Source organism: Mastigoproctus giganteus, chromosome 11, assembly GCF_048544385.1.
Source record: "Mastigoproctus giganteus isolate SK-2022 chromosome 11, ASM4854438v1, whole genome shotgun sequence".
Lineage (NCBI taxonomy): Eukaryota > Metazoa > Arthropoda > Arachnida > Uropygi > Thelyphonidae > Mastigoproctus > Mastigoproctus giganteus.
Genome location: NC_143585.1, coordinates 54,405,618 through 54,422,764, shown reverse-complemented (window position 1 = coordinate 54,422,764; position 17,147 = coordinate 54,405,618). Strand labels below are relative to the sequence as shown.

The 17,147-nt window shown below is 38.0% G+C and overlaps 1 protein-coding gene across 1 annotated transcript in view; it reads left to right on the top strand.

Moving 5' to 3' along the window:
- The window catches only part of rg (A kinase anchor protein rugose), a 1,582,765-nt gene that overhangs the window by 705,323 nt on the left and 860,295 nt on the right, over positions 1-17,147 (top strand). The window lies entirely within an intron of this gene.

Below are 17,147 nucleotides of genomic sequence, written 5' to 3'. Positions count from 1 at the left end.
GTGGAGCAAAGACAACTTAGTTGATTTCAATCCTTCTAAAACTCTATCTTGTTTATATCTTGCAAAAAGGATTCTTCTGCTCCTATGCTTATGTTTATTGACACTCTTATTTCTAGCAAAATGATATATCTCTTTTGTGGATTATCCTGACTTCTAATCTCTCTTGGCATAAGCACATTACGAATATTGCTTCCTCTGCATATAAAAAACTTTCTCTTTTCTCTTTCGCTCTCAGTGTTACTTTTCTTCCAAACAGCTGTTCACTCTGTGCAAATCGCAAATCCACCCTACCATGGAATATTGTTCCCACATTGGGGCCGTGCTCCCAAAACCTCTCTCAGGCTTCTAGATTCCATTCAGAAGAGGGCAGTTAGGTTAATTAATGACTCCTCTTTAACAGAGTCTCTCCACTTGCTGTCTCATAGACTTACTGTTTCTGCTGCATGCCTTTTCTACAGATACTTCCATGGGCACTGTTCTTCTGAAGTGGCTTCTATAATTTCCATTCTCTCTTTCAAAACAGTCTGAACACATACTGCCACCAGCCAACATCCATTTAGTGTCCAACTCAAACTCACTGAACCAACTTTTCATCTTCCTCGTTTATTCATTAAACTGCCGTTTTCTGGAACAACCTTCCTTCATACGTAATTTTCTGAAAATTAGTGTCTACAATTAATCTCTTATTGCTATTAATATTATTAAGTCTACAGAAGTTCAAGTCTAATGTAAACAAATATCTTCTTTCATCTTCTCAATCTCCACCAAAGCATGGTACTAAGTACTCTAGGTTCTAATACCTCTCGTGTTTGGGGTTTTCATAAAAAAAAAAAAAAAAAAAAAAAAAACTAATTATACTATAGGATGTGTTTTAAAATGAATTTTGTTATATATAAAGTACAGAGGAAAGATTATTGGTTGGGGGGGGGCATTCCCTTTCTTAGATCTGCTAAAAAGAAATGATCATTAGGATGTTAATACTGAGTGCCTTGCCATTTCCAGTCATTGCCATCAATGGATAATTACCTACAACTTTATCCAGAGTACTCTTTATGGACAATTTCCACATATTTGCTAATTGTAACTTGTGGTTAATAGAATGAGAACTGCAGATTTTCATTAATTCCACTAGCAAGTGGGTTAGTGCAATTAATGAATACAAACAAACTTTTAAAGATCATCCTTCTTTGAATTTAACATGTCTAACAGAAATTGTCTGTATGCATTTCGGTCATAATAGAAACTCCAGTCAGACTCTTAATAAATGAACACATAGGTATTATTATACTAATTAAACCAAATTGAATTAAATAATTAAATCAAGTTAAATTTCTTGTATTCAATTTGACAAGAAACTGATATTTCTAGAACATGTACATTATATACTAACCATGGGTATGAGAAAGCTTTCTCCTCTACTTCATGGGGAGCTTTGTAGCATATGATTCTCCACATTTGATAGTATGAACCAGAGCTGTAATGCGGAATACGTTCTACATTGATATCAATATTTGTAAAAGAATAAGAGAAGTTCACCTCAATATGTTATGTAGATCACTTCCGTATGATACTCTCCAGAAATTAAAATAAAAACAATTTAAAAAAAAAAATATATATATATATATATATATATATCGAAAATCTTACACGAAGGAAGGAAATTGATTTTTAATTGTGTTCATTTGATTTTTAATTATTGTTAATGTAAGAATTTTTATTTATTTTTTTTTATTTTATTGTTATTCATTTTGATTTCTGGAGAGTATCATACGGAAGTGTTCTACTTATCATATTGAGGTAAACTTCTTATTTTTTACAAAAAGATTCTCCACATGATAGTTCAGCCAGATAAAGTTGTCTCTGATGGTTAGAGTCTATGAACTGTAATACCATTTAAATAGTTATTGGAGCTTTCAGGACATGATAGTTCTATAGTCCAACACAAGCCACTAATTTAGTTTTGTATATCATATGGAGGCACCTCCGTAGCCAGGTGGGCAGGAGCAGCAGTGCGAAGCACACACTTCTTGATTAGACTCGGGGTTCGAGCCCATGATCACCAAATACGGAGGATGCGGAAAGGTCAGGGAATGACCACTGTATATCCCTAGAGCAATATGGCCTTAGTTGCTAATGCTCCTAAAAACCAAATAACAAACAAACATATCAATCAGAAACAGTAGACTGTCTGGTATGTTTTACAATTCTTATACCTAACAATTTGGCCCTGAGTCACAAGTGATTTAAAATCCTTTTGTAAAGAGATTTGTTTTTGGATTATTGTTTTATATTTTAATCCTTTATTTAATACTGAACTTCTGAAAACAAAAGCTAACAGAGGTTCAGAAAGGAAACGCCTTTCTTTTGCTTGCACTACTAATGCTACTAACACACACACACACACACACAGCAGTTTTGTCACTAGGTGGCATCACTGTGCCTCCACATGGTGGAGCTGGAAACCTTGGAGGTAAGTACTCCATCCAAAATCAAATCTTTGGGTTGAGTGCTTTTAAAAAGATCACGATCCAATTTGCATCAAATATTACTATTACTATTATTATTTGCCATGTGGTGCAAGGAAGCCTGAGGCTTATGCTGCACTAGCCAAAAAAAAAAAAAATCATGAGTTACCCTGAGAGAGAATAGAAAGGAATCACCGAGAAAGAGAAGAATGATGATATTCAGCTCAGGACCCTGGGTGTGCCAAGCCCATACTCACTAGATGTGAGCCCCTGGGGTTATGAACAACAATTTTATCAAAAATAAACAGCGGAACACAAACTGCCAGAACCAAATAGGAAATGAATGAAAAGTACCAGAATTGTACTCCATCAGTTGCAGATCCTACAAAAGGATCTGCAACAATACCTACCCACAATATCTACTTCTGTAATTGACTTATCAATTTGTTCACCTTCCATCTTTCCAATCATGACCTCTTGGTGTTAACCGATCACTTTATTAGTGATCATTTTCCGATTATTTGCTCATTACAAACAGGCATAACTCCAAATCCTGATCAGTGATCTACTTGGAAGTTTAAAAAGGCTAACTGGGTTGGCTATTCTGCTAAATACTTCTGAACAGGCTTTATGTTCAAAAACAACCTATTGGTGATGTAACTACTTACATCACCAATCAGATTCTGACTGCAGCTGATGCTTCTATTCCAAAATCCAAACCATGTCACATTCACAGAAATCACTAGTGGAATACAGATTGCTTTCATGCCAAACAGGAGAAAAACCATGCTTCGAATAATTTCTGCAAGTGTCCTACCAGTAATAACTTAATTGCTTATAAAAGACTTAATGCTAAAGCGAGACACATTATATGGAAAGTGAAACATGATTCAGTTTCCGTATAATTTGGAAATATAAATATTCTATATAAACGTTCAGAGATGCGTGCATTGTTTTTACCTCAACCATCACAAAAGGCACCAACACATGGCTCATCTGGAGAAGGATACAGGTTATAAATGGCAAATTTATTCAGATGCCCTCTCCAATATTTCGTTGAAAAAGAAAAGGCATGTCTACTCCTGAAGAAGTTGCTAATGCTCTAGCAGAATCGTTTGCAGAAATCTCTATTTCTGCCTCCTATGCATCCTCCTTCTAGAACATCAAAACAGGTGCAGAACAGTATAAAATAAACTTCTTCACACACTGCTCCTTCCCATATAACCAATCCTTTACAGTCATAGAACTGAAAGAATCATTAAATAGATCTTGCAGTGCTGTAGGACCAGATGAAGTGCATTACGTTATGCTGAAGCATTTACTTAAAGAGGACTTGAGTACCCTGTTGATTTTCTACAATCGAATTCTTCTCTGAAAATGCCTATCCTTCTTCCTGGTGTCATTCTTTCATTATTGCCATACCAAAACTAGGCAGATACTTCTCTGGTTAGGGAAGCATCTTTGCCTGGTTAGGCAAAATTAGAGGCCAGTGTCTCTCACAAGCTGTCTGGGTATAATTTTTGAAAGGATGGTACACACGAGGCTCATTTGGATCCTACAGTTACAGAATCTCCTTATAGATCATCAGTATGGCTTTTGACAAAACAGATCAACCCTAGATGTGTTCGTTAAAGTTTAAATTCATATCTGCAATGCTTTAGTCATGAAACTACATCTAGTCGTGGTCAATTTAGAACTTTTAAAGGCATGTGACACTACTTGGCATTGTGGTATTATTATGGATCTTTACCATCTCAGGCCATTTACATGAAATAATTCAAAATTTCCTGCAATTGCATTCTTTTTAGGTCCAATACAGAAATGTACTATCAGCATCTCACATTCAGGAAAGAGTTCCACAGGGATCAATACTAAGTCCAACACTATTTGCAATTCGAGTTAGCAGCATGACATGAGATATCCCAAAAACTGTTGAAACGTATATGTACGGAAATGACCTTACCGTTTCCTCTCAGTCTCAAAGTATGAATACTGTCGATCGGCAGCTCCAAATGGCCGTAACCGAAATAGAATTCTGGCCTTCCCGGAACAGTTGCCGACTATAGAAAAGAAATGCACTGCCATTCACATCTACAAGCAATGGGCTATACATCCCAATCCTGAACTACAAATAAATAATACTCTCATCCCACTTGTTAATACAGTTAGATTTTTTGGACTGATATTAGACAGCTTATATCACTCATTTAAGAACTACATGTATAAAGCATTTGAATATACTTCGATCGGTATTGTCCATGTCATGGGGAGCTAATAGGTATATCTTATTGCATCTTTATAGAGCTGTAATCCGTTCACCCCTAGATTATAGTTGTACACTCACACAGCGAGGCATTGAATCCGCTAGTTCATGAAAACATTCCACAGGTGTTTCTATCCATGTTTACTACACCACTCTCCATAATTCCATCGCATTCCTGGGTGGAGGATCCAAAGCTCGAACAGACCTTTCCACAGCATCCTAAAGATGCTGTGGAAAGGTCTGTTTGTGTCTGGTGAACGAGGAGGCCATTCCATGGTGGAAAAATCTGAAGAATGCTCTTCAAACCATGTTCTAGTCACCACGGCTCTGTGAGGAGGCGCATTATCCTGCTGGAAGAGTCCATTGCCCTGTAGGTGCAAAATAACCATGAAGGGATGCAGGTGGTCTGCAAGGATGGACACGTAACCTGGACTGTTCAGAGGTGCATCTAGACGTACCAGAGGTCCCATCATGTGCCAGTTGACATGATGGGTGCATAGCTTTGTGCAGTTTCCACCAGATATGTGCTCTCTTGTCTGCTTGAAATAATGAAATGGGACTCATCGGACCAGGAAGCCCATCTCCAAGGTCCAGTGCCAATGTTCTTTTGCCTGGTTGAGGCGAATATTCATGTGCCATGGTGTTAGTAATGATGGATTGGCGGCTCCCATAACCTATTCCAGCTAAGGATCACCTGATTGGTCTTGGTAAAGACATTTTTGGCACCTACCACGTTTAAATCGACAGTGATTTGTGCCACTGTCATTTTCCAGTTGGCTGAAACAATGCGAGACAGGCGTTGACTGCCATGTTCATCTACCACCTCTCTCTCTCTCTGCCCACAGCACTGTCCATGATGAGATGTTATTCCGGAAGCCATGTATTCCCGATACACTCTTGATACTGTCAAACAGGGATATTGCAATTACTGTACCACCCCCGTGATATAGCACCTTGTATTGGGCACTCACTGTCATCCCTCTTTCAAAGTCGGTTAACTCATGACATTTATTCATATTGACGTCAGTCTTCATATTTGACTGCACACAGTTACTCCCAGATCTTTTTCGCTTTCTACTTTCTTGAGTAGTACCACACAGCTGTACGTTTCTCTTGAGTTATTCCTACCCATATGCAGTACTTTATATTTGTCAATGTTAAACTTCATTTGCCACTTCTCAGCCCATTTTCCCAACTTATCTAGATCCCGTTGGAGTAGTATACTGTCTTTACCGTGATTAACAACCCTGCCAACCATTGCATCATCTGCAAACTTGGACATTAAACCTGATATACCTTGATCAATATCATTGATAAATATACAAAACAATCGGCCAACACCGAACCCTGCGGAACTCCACTAATAACATTTGTCCACGAAGAGCAGTGTCCATTGATTACCACTCCCTGTCGTCTCCCACTCAACCATCCCTTTAACACTGTAGCAACTTACCCTTAACACCATACCTTTCCAATTTGTACAGCAATCTTCCATGAACAACAGTATCAAAAGATTTCCTGAAATCCAAGTACAGCAGACTCTCGATTTACTGGGATCGGATTAACCGGGACACTTTGAGACTCCAAATAAAAAAAAAAAATAAAAAATATATATATTAAAAAAAATCAACCAAAAATCACAAAATCAAGTAATAACTAGAATAGGTATAAACAGATGGTTTTGCAAACCATTGTAAATAAGCGACAAGAAGCGACGTTATAAGTTGTCATTGGGAAATTAATGTACTTATCTCTTGCAACCCCTGCTGCCTACATGCCCACTGCTCAAAAAAAAAAAAAAAAAAGAGACCAAATGTTAAATTTGTTTTAGTGTGTCGCATCGATTGTTGTGTTCTGTTGCATCGCAAAAAGACAAATTTTGTTTCGTTATTTCTTTTGTTTAGAAATCGTGAAAATGATGGGTAAATGCAAAGGTGTTGCACTTTCAGTAAAACAACAACTTGAAATTATTCAGAAGTTTGAAAACAGTGCATCTGTGAAATCTTTAATGATGTTGATGCCCAAACCATACGCAACATCATAAAAAATAAAGCGATGCTATTAGATTTGATATCAACTTCGCAAAAAAAAAATAAAGGGAAGCATCGTATTGGACACGCGAGTAGTACGTGATAAGCTTTTTAATTTTTTTATCTATCGGCATATTTTTTTACGTAGGTTGCTGAACGGTTTTTTTTTTTTTTTTTTTTTATATGACCGAAGATTTCAGTGAAGGGGACACACATTTCAATATAATAACATAAAAATCCACAGAATTGCAGTTATTGGTATTTTTTCAAATGCAGTAAAATAAGTTTACTACTGTTTATAATTAAATTAATCAGATTGGTCCACTGGATATTGATGGTTCAACAGTTGAGGATCTTGCTCAGGTGGCTAACAAACTAAACGAGTATTTTGCATCTACATTCACACATGAGGAGTTATTCAGGAAGGGGAATGTCAGAGGTGAAGTAAACTCTGGCAGTGAGCTAGATGATTTTGTAATAACTGAGAGGAAAGTGGAGGAGAAATTGTTCAGGATAAACATAAAAAAGGCACCCAGGGTGGATGTGATCTATCCAGTTATATTAAAGGAGGCAACAAAGGAAGTAAGCAATCCGTTAGCCATAATTATGAGAGCTTCTTTGGACTCAGGGGAGGTACCCACAGACTGGAGACGTGGAAATGTGACCCCAACTCACAAAGGAGGATCAAAGGCTGACACAAGTAATTATAGACCTGTGAGTTTAACTTCTATTCCAGAAAAATTAATGGAGGCACTGGTTAAAGAAGCACTGCAGGATCATCTAGACAAAACTTCAGTTATATCTTGGACACGGCATGGTTTTGTTAAGGGAAAGTCTTGACTGACCAATTTTATTGGATCTATGATGCAGTCACAAAAGAAGTGGATGCAGGGAATAACTTCGATATTATATATTTGGATCTTAGAAAGGCTTTTGATACTGCTGCACATGGAAGACTGCGGCACAAATTGGAGTAGTGTGGCATTGGAGGCAAATTTCTGCTATGGATAAAGGGATGGTTGAGGGGGAGAAGACAGAGAGTGGTAATCAATGGACACTGCTCATTGTGGACTAATGTTATTAGTGGAGTTCCTCAGGGTTCAGTGTTGGGTCCATTGTTGTTTTCTGTATTTATAAATGATATTGATGATGATATATCAAGCTTAATGTCCAAGTTTACAGATGATACAAAGGTTGACAAGGCTGTTAAGGACACTACTGATGCTATGCTGCTGCAACAGGATCTGGAAAGGTTGAGCAGATGGGCTGAGAGGTGGCAAATGAAGTTTAAATTGACAAATGTAAAGTACTACACAAGGGAAACAGCAACACCAGAGCAATGTAACAACTCTGTGGTACTACACTGACAGTGGTAGAGAATGAAAGGGACCTGGGGGTGGTTGTGCAGGCAGATATAAGTTCTCTGAGCAGTGCAGACGGGCTGCAAAAGTAGCTCATGGTGTCTTGTCAATGACATACAGGAATTTTTCTAGCAGGAATAAGGAGGTGATTATTCCCTTGTATAAGGCAATGGTCAGGCCACACCTTGAGTACTGTATACGGGTCTGGAGGCCTCATTTCAAGAAGGATGTAGAGCTGCTGGAACGAGTACAGAGAAGGGCAACAAGATTAGTGAATGGAACAAAAGGGTTGCTCTTACGAAGAAAGGCTTAAGTTTTGCAAATTACAGTGTCTGGAGACAAGGCACCGGCGAAGTGATCTGATAGAGGTGTATAAAGCCTTGATTGGTTTGAGCATGCTCAATGCTGATGGGATTCTTCCTCTTGCTCAGAATAATCACTTGAGAAGGCATAAATTCAAATTGAGGAAAGACAGATGTAGGATAGATGTGTGGAAATTTGCCTTTAGCCAGCAGGTAGTTGGTTGGTGGAACAGACTTCCATTCCTTGTTGTGGAAGTTGATAGTGTAAATAAATTTAAGGCTCAGCTGGACAGGTGTTTCAAACGAACAGAGGGGTGAAGTGGAAGTTCACCCCTCTGTTCTGCTTTAAAGAAGACAATCAACATCATTTCTGTTAGAGATGATAAAGTGTTCTTTCAACTTTTTAGCATATGTGATTTCACAAAACTGGTTACCCGCCAGTTCTGAAACTTTGGTTGTCATTTCACAGACTGAAGAAGTGCAAATAGTAACTCATGCTACTTCTGATCTCATTAACTTTATTACAATTGATTCTGATTTATGGGACTTGAATGTGGTTTTGTGGAAGTGGTTAGCTTGAGTAAATTCAAAAATCAACTAGACAAACTGTTAGAAGGTATGGAGATACAATGTGGGAAGGGTTGGCTTTTTGTTTTTCTGATGCTCTACATGCATGCTTCCTTGTATCTTCTACTAGCAATTAGTAATAGCAATACTAGATTGGTAGAACAGCTTCAAACTTTGACAAATCTATTTTAAAGAAGAAGTTAGAATAAAAATTCAGTATGACCAGTTGTTAGTCTTACCAAATTTAAAAATACAACAAGCAATGACTGGTGAGTGGCACTGACTTTTTCACTTGAGCCAAAAGTTTTGAAAGAAGGCCTTGGTGAACTCAAGAAAAACAACTTCTGAATGTGGTCTGAGTGACAAAGCACAAGTTCCAGTGAATATCTGGAAAGTTAAAATCTCCCATTACATGGCATTCTGATTTACTGGCCCACTCTATTTCTCTGTAAAGTGTATCGTTGTGCTCATCAGAGTCATTATGCCTATAACACACTCCTACTCTCATTTTTTCCCCCAGTGTTTGTCACACCTAACTAACTCAGCATTGCACTGACTACCCATATCAACTGGATGCACTGCCTTTGATTTTATGTGTTTCCTAACTAACAGCATAACCCTTCCTCCCTTCCTATCCTTTCTATACCCAAGAAGTTAAGTGCCAGTCCCCAAGAAGTGGTGAAATCAAAGAAGAAAGGAAAATGCTCCGGCCATGATCTGGTGGAAATGTTGAAGAGGGTCTGGTGTGTGAGGCCCCAACTCATCCAAAACCTTCTAAATACGTGTCTACAAGATCGATGATTCCCAAAAACCTGGAAAAATGCCAACCTTAAAATCCTGTTAAAGAATCCAAATAAATGAGAACAATCACCTGCCTTAAACAGACCCATTGCCATATTGCCCATAATGGGGAAAGTACTGGAGAAAATAATTGCTTCTAGATTACAAACAGCGTACACAGATAAAGGACTAGGATATATCAATCAGTTTGGCTTTACAAAGGGAAAATCCTCCATAAACGCCATTACGATGGTAGCGGACATGGCCTCAACTACCAATACCAAGTATGTCCTCGGCTTCTTTAAAGGGACCTTTGGTGGCAAAGCGTCCTCTAGAGGTTCAGGGAGGCCAGGCTCTCGGCTGAGATTTAAGGATTAATTACCAGCTACTTCAAGGAAAGGTCCCTCACTGTAACCTCGTGACCTGCACAGCCAACAAGCTGGTCACCAGTGGCTGCCCTCAGGGATCCGCTCTAGGCTTTCTCTGCTAGAGTGCAGGTCTTTGACGGCGGCTAAAGGTGGCCTATGCAGGCGATCTGGCCATCCTGCTTCTTGGCAGCTCATTGGAGAGGAACCCCAGAGACCACCATAAAAAATAAACACATTTTAATGTTTTTTTTTCTTTCTGTGGACAATGTACTCCCAAATTCAAATTCTGCATTCTTTATATCCGTGTGACACCATGTCTCCGATATCCCAACAGTATTTGCCTTTGATGTCTTGACCAGCACTTCACATTCATCAAATTTATTTACTAGAATCCTAGCATTGGTGTACATGCAAGTATACATGCACCTGTTCTTACTATTAGTTACCCAAACACAGTTCATGTATTTACTTCTTCTGTGATAACTCCCAGCACCTTGCTTTCCAAGCTGCTGCTCATTCTAGTAGAAGCAGTGCAAGAATCACTTTCACCTATGCCTCTGTGGCCATTGTTAATGTCTGTGTATCCCCCCCTAAGCTATCAGTTTTCCAATCCACCTGACACTGCCTCCACGGCATCAGAAAATATTATCATCCCTTTCTATTTAAAAGTATCCCATCCCTGTAGAAGCAGTCTCTTCTGTTAAGCACAGACGATGTTGAGAAAAAGTCTACCCCATGAGCCTTGCACAATTTCTCCAGGGCCAAAACGATTGACAGGCCTCTCATCATACATGCACTCCTATTGTGTCTGGGCAGAATTGCAGACACTTTCAAATTTAACCTTAACTCGCAACTTTTTTTCAACATTGACCTGCAGATCTCCTCTTAATGTCATTAGTGCCAATATTTATAAAAATATCACCTTTTGCACCCTTAAAAGATAATACCTTCTCTACGTCATCAACTTTTGTCTGTGGCAAACATATCCTGGTTCTCCTCCACCTATCCTTTTTTGCGCAATATATTTCCCTGACAATAGTCACTGGCAACAACTAGCTCCTGTGGAACCAGTGCATTCTGCCTTGGAGATTGCTGCTGTGTTGCCTGATGATCAAGTGCAAGCTCTGGCATTGATGTGGGCAGCTGAGAGCTTGATGGCCCCCCCAATTTAAATTCTTCCAGGGCATCCACCCTCTTCTTCAAGCTCTCATAAAGGCTCTTCCATAACAATGCCAAGTTGGCACCTAACATCCCCACACTTCATACATCGAGCACACACACACACAAAGATATCCTCATTGGCAATACCATGTCTCATTCCTGATAGATCCACAAACATCAAACAAGCAGTACATTTCAAAAGGCCATGATTCAGAGGACAACCCCCCCTCCTCAGTTTGCCCCCGAGCTATGGCAATCCTTCTACCTTGGATCTTTTGCTTTGCCGCTCTGGTCTGAGGCATGATTTCAATTAAATTTCAATACAATTAAAAATACTACATTAAACTTATGCTTGATCATAAGTATCTTATATCCAAATGCAGTAATAACACTATGCACTGGTTATGCAATGAAGTTTACATTACTGAATATATACATATATATATATATATTTCAGTATCAAGCTTATGGTATGTGTATGTCGTATCTCCTACCAAGTTATGTTATACGAATTCCTGTATCTCCTATCAAGGATGTTATTTGTATTCTGCCATAACGTTACTTTTGTAAATTTAAGTAGTTATAATAGATGATAAATTTAACAATCCATTGCCAATCTACGTGATTCAAACTTTTGCTCGACCTAGTTGTGATACTATATCTACACCAAATCACCGATACTAAAAGGCCTACGCATATTAATGTGGTAAAGTTATTAAAACACTTAAGTAGTGTTATAAATTATAGTTTATAATCCTCTTATGATACTGATTATACGGCTACAAGCTTTGCGGAAACTTCCAGTATCTGCTGTATCAATACTAAAACAATGATGGCAGAATATGAACGTTCCTAACGATACAACACAATGCTGGCAGAAGTTGACTGTGGCTTTTTAATCAATTACAAAGGACAAGTAAAGAATAAATAGACCAAATTAATCAGGGAATCAAAAAAAAAGTATTACACTACTAAATTTAAATCAAAAGTTAGAGAAAAGCAATAATTTAAAATCAATAAATAAAATTCTACTTAGTGACCTGCTCCCTTAACCTCAACAGCTTATATGACATCAAGGGTAAAAAAATAACTTGTGCACAATACAATAATTGTGCATCCATGGCACTATATCAGTGCAGCATTATTATTATTTTATCAAATGAAATAGCAAAACTATAAAGTATAGTGACAAAATTTAAGCTTAAACTTTATTTGTTTGCTGTTAGTTTTGCACTTTAAGTAGTGGCATCATTAAACTCATCCATTATGATGACGATTTTTGGCAGTTGTGTACTGTGCTTTGAGTTCCCCCCTTACAAAACTAGTTTCTGAAACAGAATTTTTGCTAATACTATTCATACTCAGTATTAGTTGATAGTTTAATGCTAATTAAACTTAGAGAAAATGAAAAGCTTTTCAATATGTTTACATGATTAAATTTTGACCCATTAAATTTTAAGTTTGTTAAATTAATTATTGTCATTCAAAAAGAATAGGTTCCAAGTGCCAAGCGATAGTTCCCAAGCAATCTTTCTAGTACAATTTTCTAGCATGTTTCCTAGGGCGAGTACTAGTGCTATAATAAACTCTCCACCACAACGTTACTGCTGATCGCTCGCAACGTTACTGCTTCCCTCACTGAGCAATGTCACTGCTTCGCCGCTACCATCGTTACTGCTTCGCCATTACCATTACTGCTAACCCTGCTTGCAACATTATTGCTATCACTGGCAACATACTGCTCTCCTCTTCTTCTGATCACTTGGTCACTGGTTGGCACTGCTTTTGCCTCCACATGGCAGGGCCAGTAACTTGGAAGAAGGAATTCCCTCTTCCAGTGCTAAAAGGAGCAACAATGGATTGCAATGCATATCCACTGCTAGAGCCTACAGGCTCCAGACTTGATAATGTCTCAGAACATGACTCAAATCAGTCAAAGAGACTATGGTCCAGAAAACCAATGACAGATATGCCGGCATTTCTCATAATGCATTCACTATCTGCACAACCTGCCAGCAAGCTATCGCCTTTTCTAATACAGCAATATTTAGAATCAGTTGTTGGATCTCCTAAAATGGTCAAACGTCTCCAATCTGGAGACCTAATTGAAGCTTCCAAGCCAAGTCATTCAGAAAAATTGCTAAAATTAACAAAATTTCACAATATTCCAGTGTCGGTTACACCCCATAATATTGTACACATCTGTAAAGGTATTATCGATGATTCTGTGCAGGTTGCTGACAAATGGAATTAATATTTTTCAAGACAGTTGTGCAGAAATTTGGCTTCAACTAGAGTAATTTATTGTCGGAATAAATTTTCAACAATGAATATTGTTGGAGTTTATTCCTGGTATTGTGGAAATGGGTAGTTTCAATAAATTTAAAAGTATAGACAAATCCTTCCATCATTTGCTAATACTTAAGTAGATCACTTGCAGTGCTGGTAACCCAGAAAGTCAATTGTCACAGTATTTTGTTTGGAAAGTGATTTAAACAAGCATATGAGACTTATTATCTGAGAAGAAGAAATGGTGCAAGAGCTCTATGAAAAAAAAGTGACTTGTGCACGGAGAATAATGACCAAAACAGATGGCAACCTACTACAAACCAGATCCATCATTTTGATGTTCAATACTCCAACTCTTCCATCTTCTGTTAAAGTACGTTACCTAAACTGCAAGATCCGGCCTTACATCCTGAATCCCATTCGCTTCTTTAAAAGCCAGAAGTACTGCCATTCTCAGACAGCATGCTGAGGCCATGCTGTGTGTCCTATTTGTGGCTCAAAGGAGCATTCCCAAGGAGACTGTACAGCTTCCAATCCAACTTGCCCAATCTGTAAAGGAAGCCATCCTGAATTTTCTAAAGCGTGTGACCTTTGGAAAACAGGGAAAAAATTCCAAAAGTATAAAGTGGAGCAAAAAGTCACATACACTGAAGCAAGAAAGCAAAGTGCTGCTAGCCATTCCTAGGCAATCATACGCATTGGTTACCAGAAACAGCCACTCAACTGCAACTCAAACAGATGTCTCTATAGAACCAACATTTCCTTTGCCACCTTAACCAAAAAGTTAACATGCAATAAGAAACCTAAAGTCGATGAAACAAGCAATATGCCAATCAATATCCCAAGTGATGCTATCTCAACCTTCCCAGAAACAAAAAAATCAACTACAAGCACTCCCAGACTTACGTAATACTCGACTTCCATAAATTCGACTTTATGTAAGTTTTTCCAGCCGGTGCAAACTTAAAAAAAATTGTGGAAACGTATTAAGGATAATATCTATTCCACATCTGTCTTTTCTTAATTTGAATTTATGCCCCCTTAGGTTTGTAATCTGAACAAGTGGAAAGGTCCCATCAGAATTCACCATTCTCAATCCATGGTGAAGGAATATAAGGAATTCTGGTGAATTCCTTATACACCTCAATCAGATCACCGCGCAGGTGCCTAGTCTCCAGCCACTGCAATTTGCAGATAAATTGGGCATAAATTCAAATTAAGAAAAGACAGATGTAGAATAGATGTGCGGAAATATGCCTTTAGCCAGCAGGTGGTTAATTGCTGGAACAAACTTCCATCTGTTGTTGTGGAAGTTGTTAGGTTAAATAAATTTAAGGAAGAACTGGACAGGCATTTGGAGGGAATGGTGCGTGCTTTTTTTTTTTTTTTTTTTTGGCTGATGTTGCATAAGCTCATACACTTGCTTTCTTGCATCACATGCCACTACTACTATCGCGATGTGAACCCAATAGCATACTGTTTTTTTTTTTTTTTTGGTAATTCATTCCAAGACCTTGGAAGTTGAATTTTTCGCTATATAACTAAGCTATATCTCTCTAAAAGGTAATTTTTGTATTGGTGCCCTACCCTTTCATCATATGTTCTGTTATAAGAATCAGTTTTGTACGGCATTGTTAATATTTTTCTAAAGAACATTTCTGGAGGACAGAACCGTAAAACAATTTGCACTTTCCAGTTTATTGGGCTTTTCTGTTAGTGTAATCTATTATAAACGTGTAGTAAACTCGATCTTATTGCATTTGTGATACCGATAACTGGAATTCTGTTGGTTTTTACATTACGGTATTATGGTGAAATGAGTTCCCCTTCACTGAAGTCATCAATCATATAAAAAACATAAATAAATTTTCAGAATCTTCTATTCGTTCCTATTTACTTATTACAATGATGAAGGGAAAGCGACCAAAGGAAATTGCAAGTCGTGTCAGTGTTGGAAACGAAACAAAATTGATTTAGAAATGAAGATGAAAATGATTAAGAAGTTAAGAAGCAGGGCAAAGTTTGTCATCTATTGCATGGGAATTAAGTCTCGCTGCTTCAATAGTGAATGCTATTTCGAAGGGCAGTGCGCGTATAAAAGAACCTGTTAAAAGATCGACACATTTAAGATCAACAGGGATCACAAAACAGCATTCAGGTGCTGTATAGAAGATGGAAAAGCTATTAATAATAAGAATGGAAAATCAAATTCAGAAGAGAGTACCCCTGAGTCTAAATGGTCATTCAAGCAAAAGCAAGAAGTATTTATGAAGATATTAAGGATAAGTATGGTGAACCTGAGTCAAGTTCATGGCAATCAACGGGTGGTTTAATAGGTTGAAGCATCGCGCTGGTTTCCAAAACATTAAAGTATGCAGTGAAGTCACCAGTGCCGATTCTGAAGCAGCAGAGAAATTTTGTGATGTGTTGGTAAAATAAGATAATAATAATATGTTGGCTGATAAGTGTGCAGCGGCACACTTATCAGCTGGCTAGGTTGATTCTGGCAACAATGCTCGAAAGGTAAAACTTACTGTGTTATGCCTGTACCCTCCCTTTTTTGTCATTTTATAATTTTGAAATTTTTTGTAATTGCATACTTTTGTAATTTTTCCTATGCAACAGATAAAAAAAAAATTGAATAAATAATTCTATTTACATGTTCATCGAACATTCCTTTTTTCCATCAGTCAAATTTAGCAAGCATAGTTGCGAGTGCTGCATAAGCCTTTAGGGAAATTCCGACTTATGTAAAATTCGACTTAAGCAGGGTTCCGCAGAACGCAACCCTTCCATAAGTCGGGGAATATTGTTGAAAATCAGAAGGAAGTGAAAACACACAATAGAAACATGGAAATCAATGTTCAATCAGAGGACGATGATGACATAGTACTAGAATTACATACTAATGATACCATGGACACAGGAATCCCCCACCTTTCCCAGAAATGAAAAATCAAAACTAAGCAGACAGAAACCTTCTGAGAAAACAGTCAGATCAATCTTCCTTGAATAAATTCCTTCATTGGAACTGTAGAGGATTACGTAGCAATATAGAAGACCCGAATTATTTACTCATGCAAACTAATGCAGTAGGTGTATGCTTATAGGAAACATTTTTATCACCACAAATTTCTCTGAAATTCAAAAATTGCCTGGAGAGATAGTGCAAGGCTCAAGGGGGTAGGTTTTTTTTCAGCCTGGTCTCTGCTTGTTGACAGGAGAGACTGCTTCTACAGGGATGGGATACACTTAAATAGAAAGGGTGCAAGAATATTTGCTTATGCTATTGAGGCAGTGTTAGGTGGGTCGGAAAACTGCTAGCTTGGGGGGATTCACAGATTAAAGGTTAAAAGTAGCTGCAGGCAGAGGCAAAAGTGATTCTTGCACTGCTTCTATTAGAATGAACAGCAGCCTGGAAAGAAAGGCAAAGGAGATATCCACGACTGCTGGGAGTCATAGTGGAACAAGTAAATACATGGGCTGTGTTAGGGTGACTAAGAGTAGAAACAGTTGCGTGTATACTTGCATGTACACCAATGCTAGGAGTATATTTAATAA